General features: G+C 44.0%; 1 protein-coding gene across 4 annotated transcripts in view; it reads right to left on the bottom strand.

Annotated features, from left to right (window-relative positions):
• foxp4 (forkhead box P4) overlaps nucleotides 1-12,127 on the bottom strand; it is a 483,722-nt gene that overhangs the window by 404,455 nt on the left and 67,140 nt on the right. The gene's annotated exons all lie outside the window — the stretch shown is intronic.

The following is a 12,127-nucleotide window of genomic DNA, read 5'->3' as shown; positions in this document are numbered from 1 at the left end:
CAATGCAATCCAGAGAACCCTGTTCTTCTGCCAAGGAGTAAATGTGAAATATCTTATAAATGGGCAGTCAGAGCCTCATTTCAGCATCTCGTCTGGAACAAAAAGCACCTATGACAGTGCAGCACTCCCTCATTACTTCACTGGAGTGTCAGCCTACTTTATAGCAGCTTGCCTAGAAGTTGCCAAAACAAACTTTAGGCAAGCTATCTTTCAAGTCAGATCGGAGGTAGCAGGCTAATCCACTGCAGAGGGCATCACAGACAAGCTTGATGTAACCTAGTGGAATGATCAATACCCTTTGTAAACACCTTGCCATACCAACACTAACCTTAATCCTAACCCTGACCCTAATCTGTTTCCCCTTCTCCCCTGCAGTGGGAGAGAATCATGTTCTGTAAGGGACGAGATAGAGAAACAAGAGGGGGCAGCAGGGTAGCATGGTGGTTAGCATAAATGCTTCACAGCTCCAGGGTCCCAGGTTCGATTCCCGGCTGGGTCACTGTCTGTGTGGAGTCTGCACGTCCTCCCCCTGTGTGCGTGGGTTTCCTCCGGGTGCTCCGGTTTCCTCCCACAGTCCAAAGATGTGCGGGTTAGGTGGATTGGCCATGCTAAATTGCCCGTAGTGTCCTAATAAAAGTAAGGTTAAGGGGGGGTTGTTGGGTTACGGATATAGGGTGGTTACGTGGGTTTGAGTAGGGTGATCATGGCTCGGCACAACATTGAGGGCCGAAGGGCCTGTTCTGTGCTGTACTGTTCTATGTTCTAAGAGTTAACGTTTCGAGCCCAATATTAGACACGAAGCAGATGCTGCCAGACCTGTTGAGTGTTTCCAGCATTTCCTAGTTTTATTTCAGATTTCGAACATCAACAGTATTTTCATTTAATTCTATTAGAGGCACTTGTCTGGTTAGAAGCCAGATTTTGGCAAGAGGGCAGGAGAAGAGACTGGGAGAGCTGCCGCTTAGAATGGTAGGGAAGAGCTTTCGATACCTGGGAATCCAGGTGGCCCGGAAATGGGAGGTGCGACACAAGTTAAACCTATCCCGGTTGGTAGAACAAATGGAAGGGGACTTTAAGAGATGGGACATGCTCCCGCTATCACTGGCGGAGAGGGTACAGACCGTGAAAATGAGGGTCCTCCCCAGATTTCTGTTTGTCTTTCAGTGCCTCCCCATCTTCATCCCCAAGGCCTTTTTCAAGCAGGTGAATAAGATTATTTTGGGCTTTGCGTGGGCAAGTAAAACCCCGCGAGTGAAGAAAGTGTTGCTGGTGGGTTGGTGCTGCTGAACTTCTGCAATTACTACTGGGCGGCTAATATAGCCATGATCAGGAAGTGAGTAGTGGGGGAGGGGTCAACATGGGAGCGGATGGAGGCGGCGTCATGTAAAGACAGCAGTCTGGGAGCATTGGTAATGGCACCTCTGCCGTTCTCACTGGCCCGATACTCCACAAGTTCGGTGGTAGTGGCGGCTCTGAGGATCTGGGGCAGTGGAGGAGATACAAGAGAGTGGAGGAAGCATCGGTTTTGACCCCGATTTATAATAACCACAGGTTTGTACCGGGTAGGCTAGATGGCGGGTTCAAGATTTGGCAGAGGGCAGGAATTAGAAGGATGGGGGATCCATTTATAGATGGGAGCTTTCCCAGCTTGAAAGCTTTGGAGGATAAATTTAAATTGCCAGCAGGGAATGGTTTTAGGTATTTGCAGGTGCGCGACATCCTGAGAAAACAGGTGCCGGCCTTTCCGCTGCTGCCGCCACGGGGGATACAGGATAGAGTAGTTTCCAGTACCTGGGTGGGAGAGGAGAAGTTATTGGATATTTACCAGGAGCTTTCAGAGGCGGAGGAAACGCTGGTCGAGGAGCTTAAGGGCAAGTGGGAGGACGAGCTAGGAGGAAAGATAGAGGCGGGTCTATGGGCGGATGCTCTAAGCATGGTTAATGCCTCCTCATCGTGTGCCAGGCTTAGCCTGATACAATTTAAGGTAGTCCACCGGGCACACATGACAGCGGCTCGGATGAGCAGGATTTTCAGGGTAGAGGATAGGTGTGCGAGGTGCGCGGGACGCCCAGAAAATCATGCCCACATGTTTTGGGCATGCCCAAAGCTTAGAGGGTTTTGGCAGGGTTTTGCTAAGACAATGTCCACGGTTGGGGGGGGGGGGGGGGGGGGGGTGTTGGATTGTTGTTGTATAGTTGAGGTGTGTGAAGATTGGGCTGGAGGGGGGGGATGTTTATTTTACCATGTCGATGTCATTGTTTTTGTTACTGTTCTAAAAAATTTCAAATACCTTAATAAAATATTATTTAAAAAACAGAAGCCAGATGCAGAGTGGATTTACCTCCCATGTGCTATTGAGCATGGCATGTTGCAATCAGTGGGGTCCTGGCCAGCTCCCTTCATTAGTGCATGGAGCAAATTCCTACTCTTGCCTGTGAATACTAGCAGGAAACCCAGCACATCAGACCTGGAACCCTAGGCCTTCCGGCCTTTCCATCTCATTGTGGGCAAATTCTGAATCATGAGAGGAGTGGGGATTATGTTAGAATTGAGACAGCTCAAAGTCTACCCATGACTCTCACAAACGATCTATGATCTATATTTAAAATTTATAACGGGATTGCAAACCAGAGGCTAAAGAGGCATTGCACTTTCCTCCAATACCCTCCGATGTCACATTTCTAATTCAGCACCAGGTCTGAGCTTATGGACAACAGGGTAATTTCCATCTCAACCGTCCAGCTCACTCAAAGAGAGTACAGGTTGAAGGTTCTGTAGACAATCCCAGAGTCACGCTCACAAGACAAGTAGCTCCTTTGCTGAGTCTGAGAAGCTGATAATTTCTCTCCCATCAAAGATTTTTTTTTTTTTTTTTTATAAATTTAGAGTACCCAATTATTTTTTCCAATTAAGGGGCAATTTAGAGTGTTCAATCTACCTATCCTGCACATCTTTGGGTTGTGGGGGTGAAACCCACGCAGACACGGGGAGAATGTGCAAACTCCACACGGACAGTGACCCAGGGCCGGGATTCAAACCCGGGTCCTCAGCGCCGTAGGCAGCGATGCTAACCACTGTGCCACCGTGCTGCCCTTCTCCCATCAAAGATGACAAAAGTTTAGAAAAGCAGAAGCTCAACCCGTTTCCTAAAAAAAACAGAATATATATCCTGTAATCTACATTTTTCTATTCTCACTGATTCATGTATCTAGGATTGGAAATAAAGTTTCTCACTTGAGATAGAAATATATTTCACAATCATGTTATATTCCAGGAAGGTGAAGGATAGAATTGAAGCCAATCTTCACAAGGTTTTATAAGCATTTATTTACAAAGTCACATACTACAAGCATTTACCTCCTCATCCAACCACTGAAGCTTCAGCCTGTGCCTATTTATCAGGGCACAAATGAATCCCTAGTTAATGCCCCCCACTTGCAATTAAATATAATTAATATACAATTAACAGGAGAACAGTTAGGTTCAACTGTGCAATTAACTCCGATATATTTGAAGATTTGTATTTATAATTTTACATAAGAGATCTTAGTCTCTTGAAACTATTGACATTTTCCTCAGTTGTCAAGCAATGAACCAGCTTTATTTTTTCAATCTCGGGATGTGGGCCTCGTTGGCAATTACTGCCCGGTCCCAGTTGCCACTTGAGCAGCTGGTGGGTCACTGAAGGGAGTTACCAGTAACAGACATGCCTGCAAGTTTCAAGTTGCTTCAGCCTGAGTATATGTGGTGTATGAGGTATCCCAGTATCACTCGGATTTACTGGAAATGTGCAAATCTTATATCCTTTTGGGACATTCCTATGTTTTTTTTTCTAAATGATGCAAAATCAAGACTGAGTAATAACTTTGAGAGCTTTGTTTTCAGCTATGATCTCACATTGAATCTATTACTACGTACTGTACAATTTTAACATTGGGATAAAGCTTACCTAATGTGGATAAAGGGAGAACTTTCTTTTGTGCATACTGAGAAGCTGAAATACAATTTATCATTACAGAAAATCTTTTTCTCAAATGGTGGCCGCCTTTGCACTAAAGCAGATTACACCAATAATGGGGGTGTAGTTGTCACAGGGAACGTTTGCAGCAATGCAGACAAATATTGGTAAACTTGCAAATGAACTTCAAAATAGGTAAATGTGAGCTGTTCCATTTTGATAGAAAGAAGAAAGAGGCTGCAACCGCCTTGAAAAGTAAGAGCCTAAATGAGGTAGAGGAACAGAAAGATTTGGGACGACAGATAGGCAAATCAGTAACAGTAATCATGCAAGGCCATTAAAAACAAACAATGCCCTGAGGATCATTTTTAGACCGACAATATTGAAAACCAGAGAAGTTACGTCAAACCTGTATTGAACCTTGTTCAGACCACACTTGGAGTTACTGCACACATTTCTGGTCCCCATATTATCAAAAAGATATATGGACACTGGGGAAGTGTAACATAGATTTTCTAGAATTATACCAGAACTGAGGAGTTAATCATCAATGGAAAGATTGAGAAATTTGGGGCTTTTCTTCTTGAGGAGAAAGAAAACTGAGGGTTGACCTGATAGAAGTCTTTAAAATTATGGAAAGGTTTGGATGGGTAGCTGTGGATAATATGTTTCTGCTTGCAGGCAAGATGAGAGGGGCACTATTAAATCCAATAGGGAATTTAGGAGAAACTTCTGTACCCAGACAGTGGTGAGAATATAGAACTTGCCACTACAAGAAGCGGTCGAGAGTAACAATATAGACCCGTTTAAGGGAAACATGATCAACGCATGGGGCAAAAAGATTAGAATGAAATGTTGATAAGGTTAGAAGAAGGAGACTGGAAGGGGGCTTGGGTGGGACATAAACACCGACAGATCTGTTGGGCTGACCGCCCTGTTTCTGTATTGTAACTTTGTCTGTATTGTCAATTATATATAATATTTTGCAATACAATTATATTAGAGTTCAAAATTATTTCAAAATTAACTGAAAGATCAATTTTAGAAGCTGCATATTTCAGGTTTTCAACTTAATCTTTTAACTTCAGAGAGCCTAACTCAGACTTTATAAAAATAGTGATTTACTCCCCTTTGCTGATCCTCCGTTTATACTTCTGAATTGCAAAACAAAGTTCAGTTCTTGTTTATATTGTAATAAAGATTTAGTGATTGTATTGACCCACACATTCAAATCCCACAACTGCCCACTTCAAATTGTTATTGATCCCTGAGCCCTTACTTACTCTTTCCTCCAGCACTACTAGCTCCCAATTTTTCTTCTCTAGTCCAATTTGAATTGTCTTCTACTTCCTGATATTTCCACATGGTGTGATCCACCTTGAACACAGTGGCATGGTGGGGGACACCAGACCATAAAACAGGTTTGCAGGCAAGTTTGCCAAATTCTACCAGTCAACCCATGCAAATATCTGTGACACCTAAACAGAAACACAACATAAACCAGCTATTTCTAATCTTTGGACAAGTTTCACTCTAACAGAAAGTGGCCTCTGCCAACCTTAGAGTGTCAATAAGCACAGTTTCTGATTCACCTCAAACTACAGCAGTTCAACCTGGTGACATGGGCAACGCAGTAGCACAATGGTTAGCACTGTTGCTTCACAACACCAGGGCCCCGGGTTCGATTCCCGCTTAGGTCACTGTCTGTGCGGAGTCTGCATGTTCTCCCGGTGTCTGCGTGGATTTCCTCCGGGTGCTCCGGTTTCTCCCACAAGCCCCGAAAGACGTACTGTTAGGTGCATTTGACATTCTGAATTCTCCCTCAGTGTACCCGAACAGGCGCCGGAATTTGGCGACTAGGGGATTTTCACAATAACTTCATTGCAGTGTTAATGTAAACCCCCTTGTGACAATAATAAAATATTATTATTTGATAAACGGGTCACAATAACCATAGTTGTACCTTAACAGCACCGTACTACATTGTTCATGGCACATAAAATGTTTCTATCCTTACAATGTCATCTGCACCTCGATGAGAATTGGCATACGAGATCCATTTAGAAAAATGGCAAGTAATACTGATAATCACATTGCCAAAAATTAGTCAACATTAATTATTTATTTAAAATAGTTCATCTGTTGTGTTTGTTTGGGTTTTATTGATCCTGATTTTCAACTCCTGCTCTGTTCCCCTCATGTCACAGCTTCACGTCATGCAGAGCTAATGATACCTAGATTCTCGTTGAATCTACTCCTCAGTCTGTCCATTGAAGGGAAGAGTGTGTGACAGCTGCCTCAGTACAAATCACCATCACTACTGGGAAATATCAGGCCAATGGAATAATATAGTAATCCATACAGCACCGTGGCTATGTTCCTGCACTTGTGGTCCAGTGGCCTGAGCATCTGATCCAGCAACAATGGCGGCACAGTAGCATAGTGGTTAGCACAGTCGCTTCACAGCTCCAGGGTTCCAGGTTCGATTCCTGGTTTGAGTCACTGTCTGTGTGGAGTTTGCACGTTCTCCCCATGTCAGCGTGGGTTTCCTCTGGGTGCTCCGGTTTCCTCCCACAGTCCCACAGGGGTGGAGGTGTGGGGTTTGGTGGGGTGCTCTTTCCAAGGGCCAGTGCAGACACGATGGGCCAAATAGCCTCCTTCTGCACTGTAAATTCTATGATTGTATGACATGAGTTCCAATCCGTCCATGGCTACCGGACAATTGCAATTCAGTAATGGTGACAATTAAACAACCGCATTTGGTTCACCAATATCCTTTAGGGAAGGAGATCTGCCATGCACACCAGGCCTGGTCTATATGTGACTCCAGACCCACAGCAATGTTAATTGCCCCCCTATAATGGTTCACGAAGCATTCAATGATTATCAATATTAGAGGAAAGGTCCGATGTTTTGTGTGGTTTGTAAACATGTCATATTTAATAACTCATTGTCAGGACTCTGACAAGTTGTAATGTTGATCCAGATTATTTGTCTTCCTCAGAATTTTGTGACTAATGTGTTAAAGAGTTCATTCCCTCTGGGAGAATGGGCTGTTTCATTTTCCAAACAAACTGGGCAGGGCAGGGCTGCACTAAATAAAGATGGAGTGCAAAACAGGACCAGTCGCCAATGCACTGAGTGTATGTTTACGGCATCAGCCCAAAAAGTGACTTTAGCATCCTGGTATTTAATTATGAAAACTATTGGCAGAACATGCTGCATCTGGACTGGCAGGTTCAGATCAGTCTATGTAGAGCAAACTATTCCCCCCAAGAACAAGTTACAGGCTCGGATTTAATTGAGGGCTTTTGGTAGTTTCTATGTAGAATCGCTCCTCCATGGATCGCCACCTCTGACAATTTCTTGAGCAAATCCGACAGGGGTTCCTTGCCTCTACAACCATCCAAGACAGCAAGGTTGGGGGGGGGGGGGGTGCTGCTGGTCAAGATGTAGTTGAGGAAGTTCTGAACAGCAAAACTGCAAGGACGAATGTTTGTCACACCAGCCAGGAAGGCAGCAGCAGTCCCCGGCAGCATGGTTTGACATGTGACCACCAAACCATCATGCAGACAATGACAGCAGCCCAAAGTCCCCACATTAAACCAAGTCATGTGCAGGCTTCTATTAGAGTCCGTTGCCAAATGCTGTGGTGATGGTGAATTTTGTGAACCTGGGAGTCCTGAGCCAAGAAATCTTCACACAGATGACAGATCCATGAAGATCTTTGGGCACTTGTGTTGGGACAGACCTACCTTTGGACAGTCGACATCAGGATACCCTCTGTTCATGCCCAATGGGAGGGGGCAGGAAAAGGTGACCTAAAAATGTCCACTTTCTCCTGGCTGGGAAACGACACCCTGCGAGATCACCATCTTTATGGTCAAAGAATGGAAACCTTAAATTTTGTAACCTGAATGTTAAATCGCTCATGGATAATCTTAAGAGTGACTATCTACTAAGAAGAACTACAACCATATTGTGTGAGCTTTTAAGACTCCAAATTGGAATTGCTGCCCTCAGTGAGACCCACCTTCCTGGGAGGGGCAGCTGAAAGAACAAACAGGGGAATACACCTACTACTGGAAAGGGAAGTCTGACAGCGATCCTCGTGTCCAAGGAAGCCATTGATATTTGCGTTGCGCCGCTGTATTCTGGAAATATAGATGGGTCACCATTTTCTGAATCTGTACTCATTGGACTTAGCCACTCATGCAATTGAGTTCAGTTTGAATGACACCACATGTACTCAAATAGATAGTTTAACCATGGGATTTCCTCTCAGTGTATGCCGATATTTTCATCGGTTTCCATACAAAACGCATTTTTGATGGAATTAACCCTAATCTCCCACCCCATGCATATTTCCAATATCTAGATAATATATTTTGTGATCATTCAAACTGCAGCCATGTGTAAGGATTCCTTTATACAACTTAATGTGTTCCATCCTGTGCTTAAATAAACTTTTAAGATGGTGTCGTCTAATGCACTCCCTTTCCTCGATATGCTGGTTGAGAAATCTGCTAATCGGCTCTTCACTACTGTCTACCTTCACCAGTCAATTTACACATTGAAACTTGTATAGCTCCACTCACTAGAAGATTAGCCTCATCAGCAATATCTGAGGCAGAACCCTATCCATTTGCTCACCTTGCACGTTTGATGCAGAATTGAAGCCTGTTGGACAGTGACTATCTTGATCAGATTATCGTTCGTTGTACCACGCAACATCGTAAATAGGCTAAAGATTGCTGCTTTTGTATCTGAAAAGTATCTGAAAGGTATGACTCAAATTACCCTGAAAAAGCAAAGTTTCTCCAAAATTTGAACAGGTTAAGTGAGCTGTTTCACGTCGCCACTATGCAGTAACTACACAAATGGTATTTACTGTAAACAAGACGCTGGCCGTATGTCCAAAAAGCTGTTCTGCCGACCACACAATTGATCAACACCATCTATGAATTTCAGTGTTGGTGCATTGCCAGGTATGTAGGGGATATATCCCAGTGATTGGCTGATCAAATCAAATGGCATGTTCCTTCGGTCATTTGTAACCAGCAAAGTACACACTGTACTCAAACAGCCCATGCTTGTAAAACCCAAAGCGTTAACTGTTAGATGTGATTCTGCAATTGGGCAATACTTGCTGAACAGTCCTGAGTGTAATAATAGCTACACTAACAACCAACCTAAGATAATAAGTTGACCTTGTAACGTGATTCATTTACACTTGTTAGAAACAACAGACATTCATATGCAGGGACAAACAAAAGGAATATGTTCAAGCCTTGCTCCCTTTTATAAATTACCCAGGCGTTTGGGAAGGCTATAGTTAGTTCCCCGTCGCTTCTCTATGGCAACACCTCAGCCAATCAGAGTTGACATGCTGACCAATCAGCACACTTTTCTCCTACAGTTAGAGTGTGCTGATCATTTGAAATTTGCCATTCTTGTATTTGTCTTGGTGAGTGCAAGATGAATAACTTCAGCAACCTGTCTCCCTTTTCAGAAATACTCAGATTCTGTACGACCAAATGGCTGGCCAACAGCATTGTTTAATTCCCACATCCACTGCCCTGGTTCCTTCTACAAAGTGGTACTGCCAATTTTGTTTCAAATTATGGACATCTTTCTACGATCAAGCCCTTGCATTGTTGCAGCCAGTGTAAGTACAGGCACCATGGACATCACAGCTAAGCCTATCTGCATGATGAATGTTAACAGCTTGAGAAACACTGGATGATCTCTCTCCTCACAAAGCTGTCTGCTTCCCCCCCCCCCCCCCCCCCCCCCCCACCTCCCACCCCCGCACCACCCTTATTGAACTCACCATGAGCCAGGAAACTGAAACTGAAATTGACAATAGAGAAATGTACAGGCATCCTGACTGGGTAGAAGTTTGGTAAACATTGTTTATGGTTATGTAAAACTAATGCGTTCATTTGAAAGGAGTAGCAAATGTAGAATTCAAAGAAATCAATTACATCTTCAAACCCATTGTCGCAAATTCAGTATAGAGAAATATAGAATTTTAGAGTACCCAATTCATTTTTTTCATTAACGGGCAATTCAGCGTGGTCAATCCACCTACCCTGCACATCTTTTGAGTGTGGAGGTGAGACCCAGATGGGGAAAATGTGCAAACTCCACACAGACAGTGACCCAGAGCTGGGATTGAACCTGGCACCTTGGTGCCGTAAGGCAGCAGTGCTAACCACTGCGCCACCATGCTGCCCTGAGAAATATACACTTGAAACAAAATCTCACCTATTTCTAATTAAGTTAGCACCTTAATTTCCCAATATTTATGTCAGTCGAAACACATATTTTTATAACCTGACATTGAATGAGTACGTTGTAATTTTTTATTTATGCTCCAAGTTTAGCTGTCCTATTCACTCTCCTGCTCCTAGCATTCTTATTATGTTCAATAAATACTCATATTAACTTTACTCACCTTTTCACAGACCCCAAAATGTGTGAATCCCATTCCTCAGTCTGACACATCACACACAATCCTACAATCCTCAATATTGTTATATGCTGACCATAGCCGACCACTACTTTTTTTTCTTTTTTTTAAATTTAGAGTACGCAATTATTTTTTTTTCCAATTAAGGGGCAATTTAGCGTGGCCAATCCACTTAACCTGCACATCTTTGTGTTGTGGGGGTGAAACCCACGCAGACACAGGGAGAATGTGCAAACTCCACACGGACAATGACCCAGGGCTGGATCCTCAGCGCCATAGGCAGCAGTGCTAACCACTACACCACGTGCCGCCTTATGGTCGACCATTACTAATCAATACTTTTTCAATTCACCAGTGCTAGCCATGGGTCTGATAAATGAACTCTCACCTTTGTGAGTCAGAGATGTTGCTCACTCGAGCCCCATTCCAGAGACTGGAGCGCAAAGTCCAGGTTGACATTCCCACTGCAGCATTGAGGGGATGCTGCACAGTCAGATCATTTGGATGAAATGTTAAATCATCGAATCCCATAGAGTCCCTGCAGTGCAGAAGGAGGTCATTCAGCCTATTGAGTCTGCACCAATCCCCTGAAAGAGTCGACTAACCTAGGCCCAATCCCCCACCCTATCCCTGTAACCCCACCTAGGGACAATTTAGCATTTCCAAACCACCTAACTTGCACATCTTTGGACTGTGGGAGGCAACCGGAGCACACGGAGGAAACCCATGCAGACACGGGAAGAATGTGCAAACTCCACACAGATGGTGGCCCGAGGTCAGAATCAAACCCGGGTCCTTTGCACTGCGAGGCAGCAGCGCTAACCACTGTGCCAACATGTCACCCTTTCTCCGACCTATCAAATGGATATAAAAATTGTCCTGGCACTACGTCAGCGAAGAGTAGGCAGGGCGCCCCAGTGTCCACGCCAATATTAAGCCCTGAAGCAAAGTCACAAAAATAGATGATATGGACATTATCATATTGCTGCTGGTGGGAGCTCCATTATATCTGTGGCTACACATCAAGGTTGTTCATTGGCTGCAACAAGCCAGAACAGCGTTCCTGAGACATTTTACCTTGCTTTACTCAGTGTTAATACTCTCAAGACAGTTTGGTTATTTAGGAAAAAGGGGAAGTGAAAGATGACACATTTCAGTTTGTATATTTTTATCATTTTATTTCTGGTTTGATTGTTCAGAGAGAAGGGGTTGCTTCAAACAGTAAATGAAAAGAAAGACATTAATTCCTAAGACATTCCATAAGCATTTTGTAGTCAATGAAATGCATTGAAGTTAAGTCAATGTCGTAATGTAGGGGAAAACAGCAGCCAATTTGCACACAGACATTTCCCCCACATGGTGGCACAGGTCAGATAATCAGTTTTTGTGATCTTAGTTGAGGGATAAATGTTGGCCTGGCCATCCCTTGCTTTTCTTCAAAACAACGTCATGAAATCGTCACTTTCACCCAAGCAGGTCGATCAATTTAATATCTCCCCTGAAACCCCCCCCCCCCCCTCTATCAGTGCAGCACTCCCCCAATGCTGCACGAGAGCATCAGTCTCGATTTCTGTGCTCAGGTTCTGAATGGGGACTGGAAGCCAGAGCTTTGCAACTCACAGGCAGGAGCATTACAAACAGCACCATGACTGACACTCAGGCTATTTTATATTCTGCTCCTTCAGCCTGGCCAA

The sequence above is a fragment of the Scyliorhinus canicula genome, chromosome 15 (genome assembly GCF_902713615.1).
Source record: "Scyliorhinus canicula chromosome 15, sScyCan1.1, whole genome shotgun sequence".
Classification (NCBI taxonomy): Eukaryota; Metazoa; Chordata; class Chondrichthyes; order Carcharhiniformes; family Scyliorhinidae; genus Scyliorhinus; species Scyliorhinus canicula.
Note: the sequence above shows the minus strand (reverse complement) of the source record. Positions and strands in the feature narration are given on the sequence as shown.